Here is a 27,681-nt window from a genome sequence, read left to right as displayed (position 1 = left end):
GCTTCAGCAGTTGTGGCACACAGGCTCAATTGCCCCTTGGCATGTGGAATCTTCTTGGACCAGGGGACTGAACCCGTGTAGCCTGAACTGGTAGATGGATTCCCAAACCACTGGACAACCAGGAAAGTCCAGTACAACCTCATTTTAACTAATTAATCTGTATGACCTTATTTCAAAAAAGGTCACATTTTGAGACACTGGGAGTTAGAACCTCAACGTTTGGTTTTGTTGGAACTCAATTCAACTCGTGACACCAAGGCCCGTCCCCAGTGCCTCCATTCTCTGGGTGCCTCTTGGCCAAGCATTGAGTGCTGCTGCTGCTGCTGCTAAATCGCTTTAGTCGTATCCGACTCTGTGCAACCCCATAGACGGCAGCCCACCAGGCTGCCCCGTCCCCGGGATTCTCCAAGCAAGAACACTGGAGTGGGTTGCCATTTCCTTCTCCAATGCATGAAAGTGAAAAGTGAAAGTGAAGTCGCTGAGTCGTGTCCAACTCTTCGCAACCCCATGGACGGCAGCCTACCAGGTTCCTCCACCTATGGGATTTTCCAGGCCAAGAGTAGTGGAGTGGGGTGCCATTGCCTTCTACAAAGCATTGAGTAAGTCCTGCCAAATCAACTGCCTGACCCTCTCTGATGCTCCTCTTCCCTTGTCACCGAAGCTATGCCCACACACCTCTTTGATCTCCACTTGCCTTTTCAGTCTGAGATTCAAAGACAGCCAGTGTATCTGTTAATGAGAGTCTTAGATCTGTTCACAGATATTCCAGGTCTACTGGGAACATGGGAGGTCTGCACTTCCCACCCTGATTCAGGTCAGGCATGGCCGATGACTTGTTTTAGCCAACAAGCCATAAAGCGAAGTAATATGTCTCTTCCAAGTAGAAGCTCTAAAAGCTGGTAAAATTTGCCACCTTTCATTCAAAGTGCCAAAAATATTATGCGTACATGGTTTCAGCTTGGGCTCCTGACTGACTAGAGCCAGCAGAGCGCCCTGCTGGTTCAGGTAGGATGTGAGCAAAAAACAAGATGGTGATATTTGGGTTCATTTGTTACTTGGGCTCCACGTAGCTTATCCTGATGTATACGCTTAGACAAATCTGACAGTGGTCCTACAGACCCCCTTACCTGGTGAGACAGTCTCAGGATAAACAAATTCTTTCTTGTAGCCTGCATGTGCTGGCTTCTGCCCACCTTCCCATCCCACACTTTGGATTCTCAAATATGTAACATTATGTGAGAATTGAACCATAAAGAAGGCTGAGCACAGAAGAACTGACGCTTTCAAATCCTGGTGCTGGAAAAGACCCTTGAGAGTCCCTTGGACTGCAAGGAGATCAAACGAAAGGAGATAAAATGAAAGCAAATAAATGAATCTTTGCGTAACTAAATCCTACCCTTCCTTCCAGCCTCAGCTGGACATCACATGGTCCATTTTACTACTGTTGGGTGACGCTCTTTTGCCTAGTCGCCAAGTCTGTGCCACCTGCTGGCTGTGACACCTTCAGTATTTTCCTTTAACCCCTGACCTTCAGATTGCTATCTCTGGTTGTGTCTTCTAGACCATGGGTGGCCCCGGACAGCCACAGTTCCAGGTGATATACACCCTCTCCAAAATGGAGGTGAAGTTTCCTTGGGCCCTTAGCTCTAGGTGGGGCCGTCTGCCTGCAACAGCAGCTTCGACTAAGCCGGCGGCAGAGCTGCTAGCTTGGAGGAGCTCAGCAGCGGGACCCCCGCTCCTCCCGGGCACAAGTCGCCGGGTCCACTGCGCAAACTCACGCCTCCACGAAACTCTCCTCCTGGCGGCAGAACAGCTCCCGGCAACGGCCCCGGGCTGGGGCGGGGCAAGCGTCCGGCCCTACCCTCTGACTGGCAGGAGGACGGGCCAACCGGAGGGGCGCCCCGGGTGAGGGGCGGGGCCGCGCTGCGAGCCGGGCGGCTGGCGGCGGAGCGAGCTGCAGCCGGGAGTGTGCGGCACGCGCCGGCCGGCCGCCCGGAGCACGGTCACCCGGCGTCGCTGCACCTCGCCCCTCGCCCAGCCGAGCCACGCGAGCATCAGCCCGTCTTTCTCATTTGCTTCTTTCGATTTTTTTTTTTTTTTACATTTTGCATGAATCCTTCTTCCGTTCCGTTTTGTCCTTTTTAAGGCGGGGGCGGTGGCAGCGTAAGCTCGGGGCGGGGAGGGGGCGGCCGGAGGATGCGGTGCGGGGCTGCACTCGCTACGCCCGCTGCTGCTGCTGCTGCTGCTGCCCGGCTCGGGCCTGAGCACCGAGCAGGTGGGTACAGGTGCGCGGGGGGGCGGGAGGCGCGCGCTGGTCAAAGGGAACCCGCGGGCCCTGCGATCGATGGGGCTGGCACAGTGGCAAGGGAGGCAGTGACCGGTGCCGCCCCGCCCCATCGCCCACCTGCCTCTCCCCTCCTCCAGCCTTTCGCGCCCCCTTTAATACCGCTGCCACTTTCGTATCTCACCTCCGAGGTTCCCCACCCTTCCGTTCCCATCCCCCACTCCCTTCCAAATCCCCCTGCGGCGTATCCCGTCCGGAGGACTCTGCGTCGCCTCCCTACAGACGCTTCCCCCGCCTCTCTTCCTCACGCCACCCCCATTTCCACTCCTCTCCCCCTTCCGCCCCCAATCTGTGGAGGGGGATGGGGACCCACCGGGTGCCTCCCGGGAGTGGCGCGGGGGATGGGGGGGCGTGGTCGGCCGGTTCCCTGGATGTCCCACCCACTGAGTAGGTCTGGGTCCCCCGGATCTCAGCCGGGCGAGATGGCCCAGAGGATGGAGCCCTGGGGCCGCGCCTTGGAGGCTGGGGGCCGGGAGGGCGAGGCCGCCCCACCCCACGCACTGCACACCCCCACGCTGCTCCGCCCACGTGGGCGCCGGGGAGGAGGCTAGAGAAACGCGAAGAAAGGCTGGTACCCACCCTCCTGCCTGGCCGGCGCGTCCTGGGCGCACTCGGCCTCCGGAGATGGCGCACAGGGATTGGTTCCCGCGGGGCCCGGCACCTTGCCGGATGCCCTGCGTTCAGGCCAGCCGTCTCTCGGGCCTCCCGCGCCTTCGCCCCCCGGCCCCTTCGCTCCATCACTCCACCCTCCTGGCTTCAGGCTCTTGAGGATCCGGTCTTGTCATCCCTGATAGAGGCTGCTTCCTACGCTGGAGCCTTTTACCTAAAACAGCCACCACCCACCCTCCACCCCCACCTCCCGCGTCCACACCACCAGCACCACCCCTTCCTACACACTCTGGTCTGCCCTTCTCCGGACGTCTGGGGCGGCCTGGGCTCTGCGCCAGCCTCTGCCCAGCTCTGTAAGCTCCAGAGATACTGTATCTAACCCTGGTCCTCCTCCGCCACCCCCACCCCTTCCTTGCACACTCACAGGCACACTGTCCTTGGCCTTTGCTTGTGCTGTTCCCTCTCCGGGAACATCCCTCCTTCAATTGGACAGCTCCTTCTAGAACAAGGCAGGGAGAGCACGGTGGGCCACCCTCCTCCTCCCTTGCCCCCGACCCTGCCACCCGCCTGAGTGTCCCTGTATGACAGAGCTGGATACACTGCCATCCTATCCAATAACCTCCGCCTCCCTGATCAGACTAAGAGGTCCTGGAGTGGGGTGCAGGTAGCCTCAGCCCCTCACAGGGGGAGTCACCCAGAGTAAATATCTGGTCTAAGGGTGTACCGCCTCCCATCTCAGGGTGACCCACTGGTGGGGGCCAAGGCTATAGGAGGGACCTGCTTCTTTTCCAGGGCCTTGAGCAGGTGGGTGGCTCTCCCATGAGCTGGAATGGATGAGGAGGAGGGGCAGATTTGGAGATGGGATGGGGTGGTTAGGAGCCACCCACCCCCTTCCTGCCCCTAGGATGCTTGTCCAGCAGGACATTTGTTAACTCGTGCTCTGAGCAATCTTTGTTTTGTACAACTCGGTGGAGGCTAATGGATGATTGCAAAGCTTTTGTTGTTGAGACGCCTGCCTGTGGTTTGTAATGCTAAACATCCCTGTTCAGTCTGGGGTGGAGGTGTTCACTCTTGCCTTGAGTCTTGTCCTAGCGAGAAGCCCCTCAAAAGGGTCAGAATATGGGTCCAGCAAATGAATTCATTGCCATTTTTTCTCCTTCACAAACCACCTACAGCTCCCCCTGCCTCCATGACCTCCTCACAAGTTCTTCCCATCCCGGCTTCCCTGGACCACCTCTCCCTCTCCCTGCCACAAAGTCTGAGGCAGACATGCCACCCCTGTGTCCCCAGATGTGTCTTCACATTTAGGGTTTCCCCACAGGCTGTGTTTCCTCCCAAAAAGTTTCCCCTCCTTTGTGTGTCTGGAGAACTCCTATTCATATGACAAGTCCCAGGTTTCGTGGTGGGAGATTCTGTGGTGGAGAGTCTTGTGGTGTTCCTCGATTCTGCTCAAACAGATTGTGTGGTTCTCTTATCTCTCACTTCTCTGCTGGCTCAGACGGTGAAAGAATCCGCCTGCAGTGCAGGAGACCTGGGTTCGATCCCTGGGTTGGGAAGATCCCCTGGAGAAGGGAATGGCAACCCACTCCAGTAATCTTGCCTGGAGAACTTCTTGGACAGAGAAGCCTGGCTGGCTACAGTCCATGGGGTTGTAAAGAGCCAGACACCACTGAGCGACTAACACACACTTAGCTTTTGCAGAACGTTATATCTGTACATTGTATAATATTTATGTCATTTTTCCTTAAGAAGACCTTGCCCACCAGAGATGAGAGACACGGTGAGATCTGAGAGGCAGCACGTGTTTGGCGGGGCTCTGTCTTCCTGGGGAGGCACCTGTACTGTCAGCGCCATAAGAGAGACACGTGCAGAGGGAGAGAGCATGACAGCTCCCTTCCTCCGACTTGAAGGCTTCACGAGGAGGAGGCAGGATGGAGCCCCCCTCCCCCATTTTTTTTCTTTTTAAATTTATTTTTGGCTGTGCTGGGTCTTCATTGCTGTGAGGGCTTTTCTCGAGTTGAAGAGAGTGGGGACTACTCTCGAGTTGCGGTGCATGGGCTTCTCATTGTAGTGCCTTCACTTGTGGAGCACAGACTCTAGGGTGCTTGGGTTTCAGTATTTGCAGCACGAGGGCTCAGTAGTTGTGGTTCCTTCCTGGGCTCAAGAGCACAGGCTCAATAGTTGTAGCGCCCGGGCCTAGCTGTTCCGCTGCATGTGGAATCTTCCAGGGCCAGGGATCGAACCCACGTCTCCGGCATTGGCAGGTGGATTCTTTACCACTGAGCCACCAGAGAGGCTCCCGGAGCCCGATTTCTTAGTGCACAGAGCACGTTGAGGCTGGGAGATGAGTGGCAGAAGGAACAGTTTCTGAGGAAGGCATTAACCAGCAGCAGCTGCCCCTGCGTGCTGTGGTTTGTTTATCTCCCTAAGTGTTAAGGGACCCGCTTGCCAATGCAGGAGACAAGAGGCTGGGGTGAATCCTGGTTCTTCTCTCTCTGCCTCCTTCCCTTCTGTGGTTGGACCAACCTGCAGGGCTCCTGAAGCTGTGCTCACCGGTGTCCTGTTCTTGACAGCTGTGTGATCTTGGGCAAGAGGATTAACCTCTCTGAGCCTCTATTTCTTGTACAAATAAGGGCAGTGGTCCGTCTTTGGCTGAATTGGTGTGGGGATCAGAAGTGTGGCCTCTGGGCATCCGAGGCACTTAAATAAGTGGTGATGATGATGATTCAATGGACATGAACTTGGGCAAACTCTGGGAGATGGTGAGAGACAGGGAGGCCTGGCATGCTGCAGTCCATGCAGTCCCAACGAGTTGGACATGACTTAGCGACTGAACAGCAACAACATGATGATGAAGGAGTGTGTGATACGTGATTTGGAAAAATAAACCCTTTAGCTTTGTCACAGAGTAAATGCCCAGGTTAGAGGCCCTCACCTTCTTTGTCCTTCCCAAGCTAACATCATCAGGCCAATAAGCTAAATATTCAATAAGCAAGAATGAAAGATGAAAGAGATGGGTGCCATGTTGACTAATTCCAACTGTGCAGAGTTATGTGAGAAGGTGCTGAGAACGGTGCAGGAATCTTGAACTCAGAGTCCACTGGCCCCAGAGCAGATCCTCTGATGCCTCTTGTCTGGACTTTTTCCTGCTCACTGCTGGAGTGCAGCGGTTATAGTCATCTCCATCCAGTTCTTAGGAAAACTCTTTAAAAAATTATTGAAATATAGTTGATTTACATTGTTATGTTAGTTTCAAGTGTGCAGTAACATGATTCAGTTATATATATATTTCAGATTCTTTTCCATTATAGGTTATTACGAGGTATTGAGCTTAGTTCTCTGTGCTGTATAGTAAGTCCTTGTTGGTTGGTTCCCTGTTTTAGGGAAAACCCTTAATGAAAATAATGGTCGTAGGCTGAGGCTACCAGCTAGGTGAGGTGGGCTGTGAAGGAACAGGGCTGGGTTACAGGACCTGTGCCGAGGAACCAGCTCAGACCCTACTGGCTGTGTGACCTTGGGCAAGTCACTTAACCCCTCTGTGCCCAGTTCCTTTCTTGTGATGTTCACTGAAGGAAAACAGCTCTCTTTGGTTGCTTAAACTCCCACTCTTGCCATGAATTATCTTAATTTAAACTGCCCAGCAGTAGGCAGGGTAAGGATTGCATGAACCCCTTTGTTAGGGGCTGTGTCTGGAGATGGAGCTGGAAGAACTAAGCAGTGGTGGAGGTGGGGGATAGTCTCCCTCCAGAGCTTAGGTGTTGCTCCATGAAGCACGCCGATTCCTGTAACGGAAAGACAACTTTCCTGCAGGACTGGTGTGAGAAATCAATCAGAAGAGCCTTCTTAGTGCTTTTAATAGAAACATGTTACCTTAAAGCCAGTAGTAGCTGTTGGTGTTGCTGTAGCCTGAGGCTCAGAAAAAGGCCTGCAGGCTGGCCACCAGAGGGACCTTGGCTTGTCACTCTAGCCCTGAATGCCTTCAGAAAATGTTTTCTTTGCTTATGCCTTTCCAAAGCCAGAGGGACAGCCCAGGCACCGTGGGTCAGCAGTGAGGAGCAAGGGCCAGGAAGGGGGTCCTGGGGTCCTCACGGTGTGAAGGGCAGAGGGGTCAGGAGCCTCACCAGTAGGGAGTGGGAAGGGGCAGTAGTGCTTGCAGGGAGTGCCCCAGGAGGTCTTAATTACCAGGGTGTAATTAACATGCTGGTACCCAGCAGTGGGGCTTCCCAGGTGGCGCCAGTGGTAAAGCACCTGCCTGCCAATGCAGGAGACATAAGAGGTGGGTCGGATCCCTGGATTGGGAAGATCCCCTGATCCCCTGGAGGAGGGCATGGCAACCCCCTCCAGTATTCTTGTCTGGAGGATCACATGGACAGAGGAGCCTGACTGGCTATGGTCCATAGAGTTGCAAAGAGACTGACACCATTTAGCTTGCTCAGGGCAGCAGAGAGAGGGCACTGGAGTCCTCAGAGTGAGGGAGGAGCCAGCTCCCCAGTGGGGAGGGGGCCTCTGCTCTTGTCTTTGGTGATAGTATTTATTTTCAGAACCACAAAGAATACTGTTCCTCTCACTGAGATCTATGGAAATGAATTGAGACAAATGCTGTTTTCCTTAATGGAAACATCACCTGAGTACGACGTACCAAAGGCCAGACTATCCACAAGCTATGGCTCATCCACCCAGTGCTTGATGTTGTAAATATAGTTTTATTGGCACCCAGTCATGCCCATTTGTGTACCTGCTGTCTATGGCTGCTTCTGCCCTGTACTGGCAGAGTTGGGCAGTTGGCGCAGACATCTGTCAAGTCAGAAACATTTACTACCTGGCCCTTTGCAGAAGTTTGCTGCCGCCTGGTCTGTGCTCTCTCCCTGGTTTGAGTTCACTCAGTCCTAAACACAACCCCAGGGGCTTCCCTGATAGCTCAGTTGGTAAAGAATCTTCCTGCAATGCAGGAGACCCTGGTTCAATTCCTGGGTCGGGGAAGATCCCCTGGAGAAGGGATAGGCTACCCGCTCCAGTATTCTTGGGCTTCCCTTGTGGCTAAGCTGGTAAAGAATCTGCCTGCAATACGGGAGACCTGGGTTCCATCCCTGGGTTGGAAAGAGCCCCCGGAGATGGGAAAGGCTACCCACTCCAGTATTCTGGCCTGGAGAATTCCATGGACTGTATAGTCCATGGGGCCACAGAGTTGGACGTGACTGAGTGATTTTCACTTGGACACAATTCCGGAGGAAGATGCTTGCAATTCTCATTTTATTGGTGGGCACATAGAGGCTCTGAAGCCTACCCAGGGTCACAAAACTGGCAGCCCATGTTATTTTTTTTTTTTTTTTTGAGGAGGGGAAGAATTTATATTTTTTGTTAGCTTCTAATCGAATCTTATACATGTTCAGAGAATGTGGTTCCGTATGATACCTATTGTTAAAAATTTTGATCCCACAGTTTCTTAATGTCCCGGTACCTGATGACTTCTTAAAATATCTTTTAAATACATATAGTTCAGTGGCATTGAGTATTTCATAGTGTTGTGTAACCACCATCAGCATCCATCTTCAGCACTTTTCTGTCTTCCCAAACTGGCAGGTCACATTCTTAACCATGACCCCATCCTACCCTGTGGGTGTTTTGTAGAAAAAAGCAAGCATCAGCAGCATTATAATTTAGCACAGGAGGCTTTGGTGGAAGCCTTGGGACTGAATGCTGGTTCTGCAATATACTGACCGTGGATGATCGTCTGTTCCCTTTGAACCCTCTGGAGCTCAGTGGCCTCATTTGTGAAATGGGCATAGCCCCAGGCCCTGTCCCTGCAGACCACGAGGGTGCGAGGATGAGATGAAGAACCGAGGGGAAGGCCCAGCCTTGTGCGCTAGATAGTATCTGTGATGCTGTCCCTGGAACAGCCACACCTGAAACAGCTGTGAGGTCGGTCTGTCCTCTCTGTGTGGCTCGTGGTGTCCCTTTATCCTTTCCAGGTCCTGGAATCATCCACAGGACCCATCGGGTATCCTAAAGCCCCCAGCTAGACCTCAGGGGACCCGTGTGCTGTGTGGATGCAGCTTTCCTGCCGTCCTTTCTCCCCTGCGGCCCAGACTTGGCTGAAGGGCCACTCTAGGGAATGAAAGGAGGTTCTGTTGCGGCCATCCTGGGGCTGCCAAGGGCCGCCCATCGTAGCAGTAATGCCCTTGTGTGTGCCAGGTCAGGGGATGCGCTGGCTCGGCCTGCTGGCCCCCGAGCCTCCATCTCGGCTGTATTTTGATACAGGAGCCCTGGACTGGCCCCTGGCCCCTTCCCCAGGCCTGGGGGGAGTGGGACATACCACCGAGGAGTGTCCTGCTGCCCTTGTGGGACAGACCCTGAGGATTCCAGGCATCTGCAGTGGAGGCGTGCTGCCGTCCATGGGGTCGCGAAGAGTCGGACACAACTTAGCGACTGAACAGCATCAAATGGTGGAGGTGAGAGTGATCTGGTAAAGTCGCTTTCTACTTCTTTTAGCTTTGGAAAGTCCATCTTCTCTCTTTTCCATTTCTATTCTGGTACTTCTGGAGGCTGATCCCTCCTACCTGCTTTCTGAGACATGGGGTTTTATTTTATTTAGCACAATCACCACCTGACTCTTCTGTTGAAACAATTCTTTTTTTTCCTCCTTTCCCCTGTACTTTTTAAAGCTGAGCTGGAATTCAAGATTAGCCATTTTAAAATATACAAATTAGTGGCATTTAGTATTAATATATTCACAATGTTGTACAGCCAACACCTCTGGGTTTAAAAACAGTTTCATCACCCCCAAGGAAAACCCCTTCCCCCTCCCCCAGCCTTTGGCAGCCACCCACCTGCCTTCTGTCTTTGTGATTCCCCTGTTGTGGAATTTCATATACACGGACTCATATATAATGTGTGGCCTTTTGTGTCTTCTTTCACTGAGCATAATGCCCTCAAGATTCATCCAGATCATAGCATGCGTCCATACTTCAGTCCTTTTTAAGGCTGAGTAATGTTCCATTGTAAGGATGGGCTACATTTTGTGACCTATTCATTGTTTCCATTTCAAGGATGGACGCTTAGGAGGTTTTCACCTTTTGGCTATTGTGCAGACTGTTTGAAGCATGGCTTTAAGTGTTAAAACTTTCTTCCTGGGGCCCTAGCTGCCAAGGTTCTGTTCTGGTGTTTCCACTCTCTCTTTCCATTACTCACTAATTCATCTGTTCAGACACTCATCAGATAGCTGTGGATGTGTCCTCTGTGCCCAGTTCTATGCTGGGGACCTCCAGCCTTGACTTGCTCTTGACATCTGGAGAACGGTTTATTGATTTCTCACTTTCCAAGCCAGAGTGTGGGAGTACCCAGAGGCAGGAGGGCTGGCACGGGGCACCTGAGTGGCACAGAGAGGCAGCTGGCACAGGCAGGGAGCCCAGCCACCTTTCTGTGTGTTCCTGGAATGTGCCAGATGCTTTGCAGTTAGGTCTGCCCCTTGCTTCCTGGCCTCTTCATCTCCTGCCCACTCCAGAACTGGCTTCTTCTTACCCTTGATATCAGCTTAAATTTCCCCTCTTTGGAGAGGTCTTCCCTGCCCTTCCCTTGGAGATGCCCACCTGCCCCCTCCACTGTTACTGTCCCCTTTGTCCCCTTGTTGCTTCTGACATGAAGATCTGAAGTGGGTTAGTTTCCCCATTTGTGATCATGGCCCTGGTCCTCATAAGCTAGACTGAAAGCACCGTGAGGGCAGGAACCTAATCTGTCATGTTTTCTGTCTCCTAGCACAGGACGTAGGCATGCAGTAGGTGCCCAAGAAATGTGTTGCTACCGCTTGAAGTCAGATGTGAGTTAATTTCCTAACTTCACCTTGCTAGCTTGATGATCTTGAGCCTGTTACTTAATCTTTCCCAGCTTCACTTTTTTCTTCTGTTCAGTATGGAGAAAGTCCAGTGTCCCGAGCCCTTGGGGTTAGTGTGGAGGTCAGAAATAACTGTGTAGATGGCCCAGAGCCTGTCGGTATACAGTAGATGTTAGTTAGCGCTGCTGCTGGTGGTGGTTCCAAAAGTAGTGCTCATAATAATTGTGAATGAGTCTCCTAAGTCACATGCTCGTGTGCCCTGGAGAGTGGAAAATGTACTCTGAATTTCAAAGACTTTGTGGGAAAAAGAGAATGAGAAAGATCTCAGTAATAACTTGAACATTGATTACTTATTATAACGGAACCATTTTGGATATACTGGCTACATGAAATGTATTATTAAAATTAGTGTCACTTGTTTATGTTTACATTTTTTAATGTGGCTACTAGAAATTTAAAATTGCATGTGGGGTTCACACTGTATTTGGGGGGACAGTGCTGCCCCAGAGGTTGATGGCTTTGCCTTTGTGAAGTGTGTGGCCCTGGGTAAGTGAGTCACATTTCTTCCGTGCTTCAGTTTCCTCCTCTGTAAACAAGAAGCTCGATCTGATGACAAACAATGACACTGCACATTTGAGGGCTTCCTGTGTGCCCCTGAAAGGAACCATAGCCCATGAACACGAGTGGCTGGGTCCCTGCCCATGGCAGCTTTCAGTCCGAGAGAGGGGAGACCCAAATAAAACACAAACCCCGCCACTAAGACGGTGATTACTCTCTGAAGGGTATAAGTAAGGATACCTGACAAATAATGATAGCATGAAGAGGGCTGGGTCTCTAGCTCGGAGAGGTCAGGGCTGGAACTTCAAAACCTTGGCCACCTGATTCGAAGAACTGACTCATTTGAAAAGACCCTGATGCTGGCAAAGATTGAAGGTGGGAGGAGAAGGGGACGACAGAGGATGAGATGGTTGGATGGCATCACCGACTCAATGGACATGAGTTTGAGTAAATTCTGGGAGTTGGTGATGGACAGGGAAGCCTGGGGTGTTGCAGTCCATGGGGTCGCAAAGAGTCGGACACGACTGAGTGGCTGAACTGAACTGAACTGTGAGGAGAGCTGGGGTGAATCCACCTACAGCCTGGGGCATGATAAGCTCTGTAACTGGCAGCCAAGATGAACACTTTGGGATGACCCGAGAGCGCTGAAACATTGGGCCACTCTACTCAGAGTCGCCTCCACTCACCGGTTCTGGCGTTTTTCATCCCTCTGCATATAATAACTGTACCAGAATTTTTATGTTCTGTGAAGAATTTTCAGTTCATTTCTCAGAGGCCCCCCCAGGGAATGTGGGCTTCCCCTGTGGCTCTGCTGGTAAAGAATTCGCCTGCAGCGCTGGAGACCTGGCTTTGATCCCTGGGTTGGGACGATCCCCCGGAGAAGGGAAAAGCTACCCACTCCAGTATTCTGGCCTGGAGAATTCCATGGACTGTATAGTCCATGGGGTCGCAAAGAGTCCGACACGACTGAGCGACTTTCACTTGCCCGGGAATACGGAGATCTCGCTTCTGAGCATCTCATGGGCGGGGCTGCGCCATGGTCAGCGCTGATTGGATGAGGGCCACTGACGCTCTGGTCGTGGCAAGCCTGTCTTCTGGTGTTGTGCACCTTCACTGCTGGAGACCGCATCTTCTCTGCTTTCTGCATTTGGGAGGGAGGCTGTATTGAGCTCCTCTTGATCTTGCCAGAAGCCACGAGGGAGACAAATCACTTCACCGTTGGGAGCTCTGGCGTTAGGGGTGAGGGTCACACCCGGACCCCTGCCAGGTGCGTGTGCTTCACGTGGAGAAATGCCCGGGGAGGCTTTGTCCCAGTTTTTCACGGGTCAGGGGCATTCTCATCGTCCACACACACACACCTGCCAGCAGGTGCCTGACCTTGTGCGCCTGCTGGGTGGGGGCTTAGGGGTGGGCCTTGCACATGTGTAAGTGAAAATGGGTTATTGCCGGCGACAGTGAGTCTTCCTCTCCAGCCCTCATTGGGCCGCACTTATTGCTGGAGAACGAGTGATTTACCTGAGGTTGCCCACGTGGAAGTCGCAGTGGTGGGGATGGGGGGTCAGATCTCTGGCTACTCCGACAGTTGCTGATTACTTCTGAAAAGAGTGCAGCCACCTTCACCTGTGTTCAAGGCCCCCGTGGCCTGCTTCCAGCTCAATTCCTGTATCTCCCCCAGTGAATGGTACCCCTCTCCTAAGCACTGTCCCTTCTCCTAGACCCTTGCTTGCCAGCTGCCTCTGCCCACAACAGCTCCCTCACCCACCCCCGCTTGTGAAACCCTGCAGGCTCCAAAGCCCAGCTTGGATGGTGGAGCCCCAGGAGGGACCTATCAGCTTGATCTTCAAGTGAAGATACAGTGAATGAAGTCAGTGGGGCTGGATTAAGACAGGAAGAGCCTGGAGGCAGAGGAACAGACTAAAGAGGCTTCCTCCTGCTCTGCCCAGGGTGTCATGGCCTGCCCCTGCGTCTGTCCTCCCAGGCCTTCACCAGAGCATGCATCCAGCCATACTGTCTGCCTGCCGTTCCTGAGTGCTGGCCTTTGCACATGCCGGTCCCTCTGGCAGATCTGCCCATTAGTCTTCCCTACCCCATTCACGTGATGAACATCCTCCACATGTGCTGAGCGTCCATCATCAGCCTTATTTCGTCCAGAAAACCTTCCTTGACAGTACTTCCACATTTGCAGGCCATGTTGCCTGTGTCCCTGGGGCTCCTGCTGCCTTGGATTCTGTATTCCAGCTGCCAGTGATTTGCTGGACTTTCCTGCTAGACAGAAGGTTCCAGCAAGTGGAGATGCTGCCTGGTCCACAGGGGGCCTCCCACAGCCCAGCACAGGGTCGGGCCACCGTGGGTGGTCAATAGCTTTTGGCCTTTAGCCTCAGTGTTTGGTGTTGATAGTATGATGACTGATTTGTCTTCACGTCTGAGCCAGGAAATGAAAAATCAGTATGTTTCATCTGCCTATAATGTCAGTGTTGGGAGGGACCTTAACCGAGTGCTGTTGGTTCTTCTCTCTGTTGTTTGCATCGAGTCCATTCTGCCCTTAATAAGCCCCACTCCTTCATGGCAGCGGCCACCTCTAGTGACATCTACTCTCCAAACCTTGGATGCCTCAGTACTTGCGACTGAAACATCCCTGGTTGTTCCATCAGTCCCGAGATGACAGTCGTGAAGCATCTTCTGTTGTTGTTTAGTCTGTAAGTTATGTCTGACTCATTGTGACCCCATGGACTGTAGCCTGCCGGGCTTCTCTGTCCATGGGAATTCCCAGACAGGAATACTGGAGTGGGTTGCCATTACCTTCTCGAGTGAAGCTTCTATGGAATTTAATAAAGTTTTCCTTCTGCACAGGGGGGTTTCACTGCCTTACCGTGCACCCTGCTTTTACTTTAGGGCAGAAAAAAAAAATGTTGGAAAGCCGTTCTTCAGAATCCAAATCATGTTCTTGTGTTCACAGGTCATACTTCTTGTTAAAGTGGTCTGATTTTTCCATTTCTCCAAAGCTGCACCTCAGAACATGCTCTGGAAGGCACATCTCTCTTTGGAAATTGGCAGGTCTGCTTCGTGTGCCAGGGCAGCTGGGCAAGTGAGCTCATTAAGCCTGGCAGCAATTGGGTTTCTGTGGCAAGTCTTGGAGCCTTTCAGGATCAGGGCCAGAAGAGGTTCACCAGACACCTTATTTTAAACAAAGGCCCGGATGCCCCCCAGATTCTGCCTAACCTGTTTAAACTATTGGGCAAATGGGTGTTTTACTTGTATGATCTGTCTCTCCCTGGAAATTTTCCAAATATCCAGGACAAGTCCAGTTTATGAGGGCTTGGGCATTACAGATCCCCCGAGTTTTCTATAGACATGGCTAAAGGCGCCTGCAAGACATTCATGCATGCATGCTAAGTCCATTCAGTTGTATCCCCACTCTTAGTGACCCTATGGACTATAGCTGTCCATGGGATTCTCCAGGCAAGAATACTAGAGTGGGTTGCCATGCCCTCCTCAAGGGGATCTTCCTGACCAGGGATGGAACCCGCATCTCATTATGTTTTCTGCATTGGCAAATGGGTTCTTTACCACTAGCAAGATGGATGCAAGACACTTCATACTGAAATAGGTAAACAATCCTGTAGCTGGAGAGGATATCAGAAATTGGGAGTGCCCCAGCTAGGAAATGGGGGAGGAGTTCTGGGTGCCCCAAACCTCAGGTGTTTATAACATACATTGTAAATTTTAGCTTTCATAATTCATAAGCTCCTGGATTGTAGTTTCGCTTTCTGGAACAGAGGGCTTTGTAGGTAAACTAAGAGGTCAAGTGACAAGGAGGTTGGTGGGGAGGAGTGTTAACACTCCCAGGCAGGCATGTGCGCTGATCATTTTGTGGTGTCTTACCTGTTCATTGTCGCAGCTGTAGAAAAGTCTCTTGCTCATTAGATCTTTGTTAGCATCTGTGCCAGGTCTGTGAAAGCAATGCCATAGCTCTTGAAAATACCCGTGGAACCATCCTTTTCCACCGTGGTCTGGAGCACTGAACTGTTACAACACTTCTCATCATCACGTCATGAACATGATCCTCCAAATGTTGTGAATGGCTCTATCCCTCCTCTGTGTGGGAAGGTCAAACTGTAGCCTCAAATTCTCCATCCCAGGAAGCTGGTAATGGACATTATTGTAGTTGGTGTTCCATGACTACTGGGTGAATAATTGATTTGCTTCTGTTTACTGGAACCAGAGAGAAAAAATCAGGATGGATTAGAAAGTGAACCATTTAAGAACCTAAAAATTGTTGGAGAGGTAATTTTGTATCTGAATTAAAAAGAGTTAGCTCTTTGAAGTTCTAGCTGACATTGGTCTGATTCATCTAAGGCAAAATAACATAGTAAAGGAGGAATAGAGGAACTAAAATGACATGGGACATATAGAAAACAAAAAGGAATGTGGAGGATGTAAACTCAACTATATCAATAATATTAATAACATTAAATGTGAATGGATTCAACAAACCAATCAAAAGGCAGAGATTGTTAGACTGTATTAAAAATGACTTAACTTTATGCTGTCTACAGGTGTATACCTCTTTAGACTCAGATATACAAATAGATTGGAAGTAAAATTATGGAAAAATATACACCATTCGAAGAGCAGCTATACGAAAGTGACAGTGACTATACTGATACATGCGTGTGCTTAGTCGCTCAGTCGTGTCCAACTCTGCAACCACATGGACTGCTGCCCAGCAGGCTCCTCTGTTCATGGGGATTCTCCAGGCAAGAATACTGGGTTAGGTTGCCATGCCCTACTCACTGCTATCATACCAGATAGATTTAAAATAAAAAAGCAGAGATAAAGAGGGATATTTTATAATTACATTTAATTACACAACCTAGACAGCATATTAAAAAGCAGAGACATTACTTTGCCAACAAAGGTCTGTCTAGTCAAGGCTATGGTTTTCCAGTGGTCATGTATGGATGTGAGAGTTGGACTACAAAGAAAGCTGAGTGCCGAAGAACTGATGCTTTTGAACTGTGGTGTTGGAGAAGACTCTTGAGAGTCCCTTGGACTGCAAGGAGATCCAACCAGTCCATCCTAAAGGAGATCGGTCAGTGTTCATTGGAAGGACTTATGTTGAAGCTGAAACTCTAATACTTTGGCCACCTGATGCGAAGAGCTGACTCATTTGAAAAGACCCTGACACTGGGAAAGATTGAGGGCAGGAGGTGAAGGGGATGACAGAGGATGAGATGGTTGGATGGCATCGCCGACTCGATGGACATGGGTTTGGGTAGACTCCGGGAGTTGGTGATGGACAGGGGGGCCTGGCATGCTGCGGTTCATGGGGTCGCAAAGAGTTGGACACGATTGAGCGACTGAACTGATACTGATACTGAATGGTAAAAGGGTAAATTCAACAAGAAGATTTAACAATTATAAACACATACGCACCTAACAGCACAACACCCAAATATATGGAGCAAACACTAATTGAAAAGAAGGGAGTAGATAATTCAGCAGTAATAGTTGGATACTTCGATATCCTACTTTAAATAATGGATAGAACAACTAGACAGATCAGTAAAGAAATAGAAACTTGAACTACACTATAAACCAATCTGACTTAACAGATAGCAATAGAATACTCCACCAACAACATCAGAATATGTACGTGTATATATGTGTTGTGCTCATTCAGTCATATCCGACTGTTTGCGACCCTATGGACTGTAGCCCACCAGGCTCCTCTCTGTGGGATTTTCCCAGCAAGAATACCAGAGTGGGTTGCCATGCCCTCCTCTAGGGGATCTTCCCAACCAAGGGATCAAACTCATCAATCTCACATTGCAGGCGGATTCTTTACCATCTGAGCCACCAGGGAGATCTCCGTGTGTGTGTGTGTGTGTGTGTGTGTGTGTGTGTGTGTGTATAAATAACATATTTTTAATTGAGGTATAATTGAGGCATAATACATTAGTTTCAGGTGTATAACATAATGATTTGATATTTGTATACATTATGGAATGATAACTGCAATGTCTAGTGAACATCTGTCACTATATATAGTTACCAAAAATTTCTTTTCTTGTGACAAGAACTTTTAAGATAATCTCTCTTAGCAAGTTTCAAATATGCAACACAGTATTACGAACTATAGTTAGCAAGTTTCAGATATACAAAACAGTATTATTAACTATAGTCACCATGCTGTGTATTACATCCCCATGACTTTTGTAACTGGAACTTTGTGCTTGGTGACCTCCTAAGCCCATTTTGCCCCTTTCCTACCCAACCCCCACCCCCAACCTCTGGCAACCGCCAGTCTGTTCTCTGTGTCTGTGAGTTTGGTTTTGTTGTTGTTGTTTTAAGATTCCACATATAAGTGAGGTGCATGTGGTATTTTTCTTTCTCTGTGTAACTCATTTCACTTTAGCATAATGCCCTCAAGGTCCATCCATGTTTCACAAATGGCAAGATTCCATTCTTTTCTGTGGCTGAATAATATTCCATTTTATATCTATCTATTTTACATTTTATTTATCCATTCATCCACTAATGGACACTTGAAAGTCAAAGTGTTAGTCGCTCAGTCGTGTCCAACTCTTTGCGACCACATGGACTGTAGCCCACCAGGCTCCTCTGTCCATGAGATTCTGTAGGTAAGAACACTGGAGGGGGTAGCCTTTCCCTTTCTCCAGGGGATCTTCCTGACCCAGGGGTCAAACCTGGGTCTTCCACATTGCAGGCAGATTCTTTACCATCTGAGCCACCAGGGAACAACCAGGGAACTAGCTGCCAGTGGACAACCTAGTGGGTACTTAGGATTTTTCAATCTCTTGGGCATTATAAATAATGCTTCAGTGAACATAGCGGTGCCTATATCTTTTCAAGTTAGTATTTTCATTTTCTCTGGATAAATACCCAGAAGCAGAAAAAGCCAGATCATGTGATAGTTTTATCTTTAAGTTTTTGAGGAGCCTTCATACTGTTGTCCATAGTGGCTACACCAATTTACATTCCCACCAAGAGTGCACAAGGTTGCCCTTTTCTCCACTTCTTCACCAAGAATATACTTCTCAAGTGCCCATGGATCAATCTCCAGGATAGACCATATGCTTTGCTGTCAAATAACTCAATAGACTTCAAAGGATAGGTATAATACAAAGTGTGTTCCCTGACCACACTGCAATGAAATTGGAAATCAATAGCAGCAAACACAGGGCCTGGTCCACAGCTGATGCTCAGTTTCACCCTTGTCAGGCTGTCATCTCCAGCCCCCGCTTTTTTCTCCCTCCTCATCCTCCATTGCTCCTCGTCACCCCTTGGACCACAGTGAACTACTGACTTCCTTACCCGCCGTTTCCAGTGTGTTTGCTCACACTGCTCACTTCCTAGAATGCCTCGTCCTCTGCCTTCTCCACCCTCCCCGTCTTAGGAGGACCTACCTGTCCAGGCTTCCACGACCTGCCTTAATGAGTCACACTAAGGAGATTTTGTAATGAATAGATTACAGCAGTGATTCTTCAAGGAGGGTCCTGGACCAGCAGTAGCATCCTTGCTTGGGAACGTTTCAGAAATGCCTGTCTCAGGCCCCACCCTGAGCTCCTGGATCAGAAACACTGGGTTAAAAGTCAGAAGTCTGGGTTTTAACTAAATCTGTCTGGGGAGTTCTGATACCCGCCCTCCCTCCAGTTTGAGAATCAGAGTAGGCAGAACTGGTCCCCCACTTCTTTTGTAGTTACACAGTCGGGTTGTTTCTAAAATAGCTGGCAACTGGTTGATTCCCTCCAATAAGGATGAATCACATTTACTATCTTGCTGGATCTGTAGGTGAGACTACGGGACCTCAATTCATAGCATGTAAAGGATAGTTCTCCACCCAAACATGTACAGATGTGAGAGTTGGACCATAAAGAAGGTTGAGTGCTGAAGAATTGATGCTTTTGAACTGTGGTGCTGGAGAACACTCTTGAGAGTCCCTTGGACTGTAAGGAGGTCAAGCCAGTCAATCCTAAAGGAAATGAAATGAAAGTCGCTCAGTTGTGTCTGTCTCTTGCGACCCCATGGATGATACAGTCCATGGAATTCTCTAGGCCAGAATACTGGAGTGGGTAGCCTTTTCCTTCTCCAGGGGATCTTCCCAGCCCAGTGATCGCACCCAGGTCTCCCACACTGCAGGTGGATTCTTTACCAGCTTAGCCACAAGGGAAGCCCAAGAATACTGGAGTGGGTAGCTTATCCCTTCTCTGGGGATCTTGCCAACCCAGGAATCAAACTGAGGTCTCCTGCATTGCAGGCGAATTCTTTACTAACTGAGCTACTAGGGAAGCTATCCTAAAGGAAATCAACCCTGAGTCCTCATTGGAAGGATTGATGCTGAAGCTAAAGTTCCAATACTTTAACTACCTGATGGGATGAGCCGACTCATTGGTAAACACCCTGATGCTGAGAAAGATTGATGGCAGGAGAAGGGGGTGACAGGATGAGATGGTTGGATAGCATCACAATCTCAGTGCACGTGAGTTTGAGAAAACTCTGAGAGATAGTGGAGGACAGGGAAGCCTGGTGTGCTGCAGTGTGTTCAGAGGAGACTTCGCGACTGAACAATAACAAACCACCTAAGCAAGCACACATTTCAAATTGGTGCTCAGAGTGATGGGTGTGTCAGCTGTCAGTGGCTTCCTGCAGAAGGAGGCCTGGCCCTGTTACTCTATACGCTGTCCCTCAGGGTGCTGGGCGTGGACTGCTTCATCATTTCTAGGAAAGGAGTGAAGGCAGCGGAGTGTGAAACCAACCCTGAGCCGGGAGTCACAGGCTTGGGTTTGAGTTCTGCCCACCCCCTGCCTGTAATGCTCTGCAAGGGTCCTTCCTCTACACAGTTGTTTGTGGAGTGCCTGCTGTGTGCTGGACACTTGCTTTCTGCTCTCCTGAAGCCCACTGAGCAAGGGTGATAATCAAATATAATAGTAGAATGACACAATACCCTTCCCTCTGTCTGGGTCTGTTTGCCCATCTGTAATAATGAAGCGGGTTGTTTTTTTTTTTAATTGTTTTAACAGCTAATCTCCTCCCCCAATATACAAAACAGGGAGGCACTAATTTACCATCACATTTATTTTATGACTTTAAACTTACAGCGTTTCAAGTTATGAGTCAGCCCGTGAGAACGGTGAGGTTGGTCTGATGAATACAACTTTCAAAATTAAGTTTGGAGTGTTACTTGGGCTTTATTGTGGGTGTGAAACTATTCTGGTTTGAGAATCTTTTACCCACCACATTTGCAAATGGTAGCGTTTTTGTCAACAACTTGTCTTGCCTTTTGGGGATCCATTTTCCTGGACATGATAGGAAAGTCTCAACCCCAAGAAATGCACAAAGCTGAGTGTTCACCTAGTAGCTCAGGTCCATGCTCTGGAGTCTTTTGGTGTGCATCTCATTTGAGTTTGTATGCTCTGTCTGTAGTTTAAAATTATTGCACCAGAAAAAAAAAAAAAAGAATCAAACATTGTCGCTCCAGCACCCTGATCTTTGAGATCCCTAAGCACCTTCAGGGAGGACCAGGGCTCCGTGGAATGTGGTTTGGAACCCAGGCCTGGTCGCCCTCTCCCAGTGCCCCTCAGTCCTGATGGTCTGCTCTCTTTTAGGTGCTTATTGTTGTTGTTGTTCAGTCGCTCAGTCCTGTCCAATTCTTTGTGACCCCATGGACTGCAGCACGCCAGGCCTCCCTGTCCATCACCATTTCCCAGAGTTTGCTTAAACTCATGTCCATTGAGTTGGTGATGCCATCCAACCATCTCATCCTCTGTTACCCCCTTCTCCTCTTGCCTTCACTCTTTCTCAGCATCAGGGTCTTTTCTAGTGAGTCAGCTCTTCACATCAGGTGGCCAAAGTATTGGAGCTTCAGCCTCAGCATCAGTCCTTTCCATGAATATTCAGGACTGATTTCCTTTAGGATGGGCTGGTTGGATCTCCTTGAAGTCCAAGGGACTCTCAAGAGTCTTCTTCAGCACCACAGTTCAAAAGCATCTATACTGGCTGCCATCTCTTCACAGACACCTGTGTCTCTGTGTTGCCATCTGCTCCTCAGTATATCACATTGGGTTGTTTGTTCTGTCTCAGCCTCCAAATGTCCTCACATCCCTAGGACCATGTCCTGGGAAGGAAGCACCTCTAGGACTGTCATTGATGGAGCTGAGCCAGGCTGGAGGAAGAGCCACATTAGAACCACACTCACTTCCCAGGTCTCTGTGAGCAGACCTTGAGTGTCCAGTGCTCTCCAAGGATAATCTAAGGGTGCTGCCCACTCACTTCTTCCTCAAAACGGACCTTGGGTTACTGGGTTACTGGGAGTGTTTGGAAGGATGATCAGTCATACCGAGAAAGGCTGATGTCTTTCAGAAACCATACACCTGGCTGTGTCACTCCTCTGTTCAGTGGGCTCCCTGTGTCCTAGGATGAAGCCCACCCCCCTGTCAATGCATCTGTGGCCTCATCTCTTGATGCTCTTGCTTTCATCCTTTATCTTCATCTGCTCTGGCTACTATAAGAAAAAATACCATTGACTGGGCAGCTTAAACAACAGAAGTTCATTTCTCACAATTCTGGGGCTGATCAAGGTGCTGGCTGATTCTGGTGAGAGTTCTCTTCTGACTTGTAGGTGGCCGCCTTCTCACTGTGCATTTGTGAAGTGGACAGAGAGAGAGGAAGTAAGCTTTCTTGTGTGTCTGCTTATTAGGACACTGATCCTGTCATGTGAGCCTAATCACTTCCCAAAGGCTTCATCTCCAAATACCATGATGTTGGGGATCAACATATGAATTTGTGGGGGACACAAACATTCAGTCCATAACACTGCCCCCTGCCTTATGGAACAATCTGTCTTCCTTGAATTTGCCCTCATTCCTCCTGTCTTTGTACATCTATGTCATTGCCATAGCACACCCTTTCTGCCCCCTCTAAAGGTGGCTCAGGCTCATATCCTCGGGTACTTCCTGACTCCCTAGGCCCTGCATATTTTTCTGTCCAAAATTTGGCCAAACTGTGAGGCTACTGTCTTTCATAGTTTTTCTTCTACACTGGTGGGAGTCCAGGACCTGGGTGGGATTTGTGTCTGAGGCCTCTGTGCCCAGGACAGGGCCTGGAAACGGGCAGCCACTGGAATGTTGAGTGAATGAGTGAATAAACAAATGAATTAATGAATGAATGGAGTGCGTGCTCCTGCTCTTCCTGCCTCAATGCCATTCAACCTTCCTTAGACCCCTGCTGCCTTGTCTGCATGTCTGCATTTCACTCCTGCCTGGGTGCATGTCAGATGTCTCTTTCTTCACACTCTCCTGGGAGCCACAGCCCCGGGTCTGCAGTTATCACCTGGGCTTGCTACACTCATTTCCTCGCCTGCCTCCCTGCCTCAGCTGAGCTCCTCATGCGGGTGGGGTCACCACTGGGACACACAGCTCTGAGCCATCACATTCACGGGACTGGGCAGATGTCTGCACCAGATGACGTCATCCTTAAGCCTCTTCCTTCCCTGTGATGGTAGTAACCTGGCAGTGAGTAATCTGGCCATACGTTCTTCTTGGTCCAGGCACCCCAGCCCTGTAGCAAACCCCCGGTCTCACCCCTCTTGTTTCAGCTCAGCCCTGTGCATCAGCTCTGGAGTCATTCTCTTGAGAGAAGCCAGGATGTAGATGAGCTCTGTGTGCCCCTCCTCCAACTGTGCACACAGCAGGTGCTCTGTAGTTGTCTGGTGAGGAGTGCCCTAAGCATATTGAGCCCCATTGAGTGGCTGGTGTACAAAGGATGTGGAAACCACAAAAGAAGTTGCTCTTAGCTTGAAAGTCACCAGTCACCCTGCTTCTTCTCAGCGGTGTGATTATGTGACTCATTTCAAGAGAGGTGAGAGAGAAATGGCCTGATGGCTGGGGCCTTTTCTGGGACTTGTTAAGGGGCCCTTGTACATTAACAAAGGGGAGATTCCAAAATGGTGCAGGGAGTTTGTGAAGAGTCAGCAAGAAATAGCAGCAGAAAGAGCAAACACTTTGTATTCAGGTGAGGATTTAAGCAAGTCCTTTACTTGCGTGCAGTTGAAATTGTGTCCCTATTAAATGAGGAAAACAACCTGTGCTTCTCCAGGACCTTGTGAGAACCAGGATTATGTATGTAAAGACCTGATGCCTTCTTGCTGCCTAAGGAGTGGCACCCATCTATCCCCAGGTATGTAGAATGGCTGTGGCTTCTTATTATAAACATAGTTTCTTTGACTTTTTGTGGATGAGGCAGTGCCTGGGCTTGCCTGTGGCTCTATCTTTACAACCTAGCACAATATCTGACACCTGGAAGCTACATAGCAGAGCCAGTAAAAATGTGGACATTGGAACCAGACCACTTGGGCGCAGCCTCCCACACCTACTTGCTAGCTATGTCACCCAGTCAAAGTACTTCTGTCTTTTCTGCCTGAACACTAAATCGGGGCACTAATAATACCCATGTCATGGGGCTGTGGAATTATAGAGAATTTGGAGCATTTGGAAGAATTTCTAGTATAGACTGTTACATAATCAGTGACTGTTAGGATTAGTACTACTGGGTGCATATTTGTTGAATTGTATCAAATTCTATTTGTTGGGAGACGAGCGTTGGTGCTGCCATGATGCTTTATTTCCCTTGCAGCACAGTTATTGGTTCCCATTGCTCTTTCCCACCTCGAAGTTTCTCTCTCATTCAGGATCTGGTAAGATTTTACAGTGAAAAGCTAAAGAAAAAGGAAAACCTCGCATGCACAGAATGTTCTAAAGGAAGTTTCACCATGTTCTCATCAGATCAGATCAGATCAGTCGCTCAGTCGTGTCCGACTCTTTGCGACCCCATGAATCGCAGCACGCCAAGCCTCCCTGTCCCTCACCAACTCCCAGAGTTCACTCAGACTCATGTCCATCGAGTCAGTGATGCCATCCAGCCATCTCTTCCTCTGTTGTCCCCTTCTCCTCCTGCTCCAATCCCTCCCAGCATCAGAGTCTTTTCCAATGAGTCAACTCTTAGCATGAGGTGGCCAAAGTACTGGAGTTTCAGCTTCAGCATCATTCCTTCCAAAGAACACCCAGGGCTCATCTCCTTCAGAATGGACTGGTTGGATCTCCTTGCAGTCCAAGGGACTCTCAAGAGTCTTCTCCAACACCACAGTTCAAAAGCATCAATTCTTTGGCGCTCAGCCTTCTTCACAGTCCAACTCTCACATCCATATATGACCACAGGAAAAACCATAGCCTTGACTAGACGAACCTTTGTTGGCAAAGTAATGTCTCTGCTTTTGAATATGCTATCTAGGTTGGTCATAACTTTCCTTCCAAGGAGTAAGCGTCTTTTAATTTCATGGCTGCAGTCACCATCTGTAGTGATTTTGGAGCCCAGAAAAATAAAGTCTGACACTGTTTCCACTGTTTCCCCATCTATTTCCCATGAAGTGGTGGGACCGGATGCCATAATCTTTGTTTTCTGAATGTTGAGCTTTAAGCCAACTTTTTCACTCTCCACTTTCACTTTCATCAAGAGGCTTATGAGTTCCTCTTCACTTTCTGCCATAAGGGTGGTGTCATCTGCATATCTGAGGTTATTGATATTTCTCCTGGCAATCTTGATTCCAGCTTGTGTTTCTTCCAGTCCAGTGTTTCTCATGATGAACTCTGCATATAAGTTAAATAAACAGGGTGACAATATACAGCCTTGACTAACTTCTTTTCCGATTTCTCATTCCTCTAGTTGATGAGAATTTTGTTACGTGGGTCCTGAATATGAGTAGCAATTTTATCAATAATTGTGTTTATGTTTAGTAGGGAACTGAAGTAGGTGGTTTTCTGATGATATTGAAAGTTTTTCATGATTGAAAAAGTTGTACTGTTTTATATAAGCGTTGCTATTAATTTGGTGACGTTTGATATATCCTGTCAATATTCTTTGTTCTTGGAGGTGATGGCACAATTTGCAGGAAGGAGCCTTGCTCTTCCTTCCTAAAAATGTTCCTGGATGCCTTCTAAGAACATGCCTGGCATAGTGCTGGGTCCTGGGGATAGAAGACGAAACTGACAATTCTTTAGGCACCTAAAAAGTGGCCTTAGAGTCAGATACACCTGGGTTCAGTCCTGGTTTGCCACTTAAACAAGCTGTGGACCTTGGGCAGGCGACTTCATCTCTTTGAGCCTCAGTTTCCTTATATGTCAAATGGGGATAATATTGTTACTTGTTTCACAAGGAGGTTTTGAGGATGGATTGAGATGGGTATCCCCAACACATTGCCTGGCATAGAGTAGGCTCTCATATATGGCAGCTCTTGGTTTAACTGCTGCTTTTAGGGTTCAGGGAAAGGAGTCAGGCCTCAAGAGACCCATGCAGACTGACTCTGGGCCACCCTCAGCCACTTTTCTCTTGTTCTCTGGCTGGCAGGATGGGTAGGGTCACCTTTTCCAGAGGAGGTAGCTGTGTGTGGGGCAAGAGGCCTGGTTTCCTGTGGGTTTGTGGCTTTGCAGCATTGTCCTGTTGATGGCACCTGCGGGTTTCTGGAAGGTGGAGGAGGCAGGTGGTGGTAGATGGGATGAGGTCTCCAAGCCAGCCACCCCGGACTTGGTCTGGACCGTCTTGTCCCGATCCATCCAGTCTGCCTTTTCACTGTGATATTTATTGAGTAACCCCTGGATGGATGCTTTATGCTCCTCTCTGGGTCTCTGAACCACCATTCAGAGAAGGTAGGAAGAAACAGATGCTGCAGGAGGTTACATAAGTCATTAACAGTCAGAGTTAGTGAATGGTGGACCCTAAGCAGGAGAGCTTTGCCTTCTCTCCACCCATGCTGGACCTTTCTGGGTGGGCTCAGCAAGGGGATTATAACAGGCTGAGGTTTGGGAGTGGGTCCTTCCAAGAGCAGATTCATGTGGACTGCACAACAAGATTTCATTTCCTGGGGGAAAAAAAAAGAATTTGAAAAGCACCTCTAATTTTTATTTATTTATTTATTTATATATATATATATTTTTTTTTTTTTCTTTTTTTTTTGTCCTCTCAACACATGTGCTAGCTTTATATTTTACTGGAGTCCATACTGCACCAACTTTGTAGGCTGCCCTTCTTTTTAAGTGCAGAAATCCCTGCTGAAGATTTTCCCATCATATTGTTCCTTTGGAACAGGGACAGGAAGCAGGTGGTGGGCGTGGCCAAGGAGGCGGGGTGGTGATAAAAAGCGGAAGGGGAGGAGTCAGGCTCAACTTTAAAAGTCAGTGGCAGGAAGTGATTCCAGACTGGCTGTAAGTTGGGGAGACTTGAGTCGGAGTTGAGGTGTTTGGGGTAACTTCAGCGCTTTAGTGCACATATTTGCTTTTGGAGTTGAGGAGGCTTGAAAGGGGCGGAACAGAGAAGTCTGGACAGAGGGATGACCTGCAGCATGCGAGACGCTCAGTTAGGACAGAGCCGAGTGCTTCCCAGCCAATGAGAAAATAAGATGGTGGCTCTGATGTAGGTGGTGGCATTGGAGGAGAGCAGTGGGCTTGGCATTGACATTCAGGGAAAGGCAGCCGTTATCGTTTGACTGCTCTCTGGGTCCATCCATGGAAGGGGCTGCTTTTCTTAGCAGACCCTACAGGGGTCGCCTAAATTCTCGTAATCCATGGAGCATTCTCCGGAGACAGAATTTTCTCTGGCTCAGGTAACAGGACTTGATGTTGGTCCTACAGGCTGTAAGAAATGGAGCCAGGATTCAACCTGGGGTCTGACAGGGAAGTCCAGGGTTTTTTAGGGAGGCGCAGGTTTTCAGGGGCAGGAGCATTGGCGGTCATGGAGGACTTGCGGAAGCAGGCAGTAATGTCGCTTATACACCTTTACTTGGTTAAGCATGAGGCCAGGGTAAGGAGAGCAGAGGATTGGGTTCAAATCCCGCCTCCTTGTGTACGTTTGCATTAGACACACCCTCTCTGGGCTCCATGTCCCGTCAGTACAATGGGGAAGTAGGACCAGGTGGCCTTTCTCAACATCCCGTCCGAGTGTGGGGCTCACTCCTTCTCTACATAAGTGTTTGCTAAATATTTTTCTCTTGAGGAAGACTGATGTCTGACTGCCAACACAGCCTCCCTTCCTGAACTCCCTTCCTGATTGCTGGATGACAGTGGGTGTCCAGGTAGGTGTCCCTGTTCATGACAACAAGACTGTGCCCGCCATTTTGAAAGACTCTTTAACTCTTGCTGGCCACCCAGGCTGTCAGTGATGCTAGGAGAGTCACCCACTGCGTGATATTATGGAGTAAGCCCTGGGGCCTGACAGATCTGTGTTCAGATCCCAGTCTTCCTGCATGTTCAGTGCCAGTCCTTTGACTCAGAGA

General features: G+C 49.4%; 1 protein-coding gene across 3 annotated transcripts in view; it reads left to right on the top strand.

Moving 5' to 3' along the window:
• The first annotated feature begins 1,932 nt into the window (after positions 1-1,932).
• Positions 1,933-27,681, top strand: part of JAKMIP1 (janus kinase and microtubule interacting protein 1) — a 158,181-nt gene continuing 132,432 nt past the window's right edge. Inside the window, exons 1-2 of one of the 3 annotated variants that reach the window (XM_044945661.2) lie at positions 1,939-2,275; positions 9,212-9,402. The gene's annotated coding sequence lies outside the window, so the exon portion shown is untranslated. Of the gene's footprint in view, positions 2,276-9,211; positions 9,403-27,681 lie in introns of all 3 variants that reach the window. The other 2 variants (XM_044945663.2, XM_025289736.3) reach the window with 2 other exon arrangements.

The sequence above is a fragment of the Bubalus bubalis genome, chromosome 7 (genome assembly GCF_019923935.1).
Source record: "Bubalus bubalis isolate 160015118507 breed Murrah chromosome 7, NDDB_SH_1, whole genome shotgun sequence".
In the NCBI taxonomy this organism is placed as follows: domain Eukaryota; kingdom Metazoa; phylum Chordata; class Mammalia; order Artiodactyla; family Bovidae; genus Bubalus; species Bubalus bubalis.
This window is presented reverse-complemented; position numbering and strand designations above follow the sequence as displayed.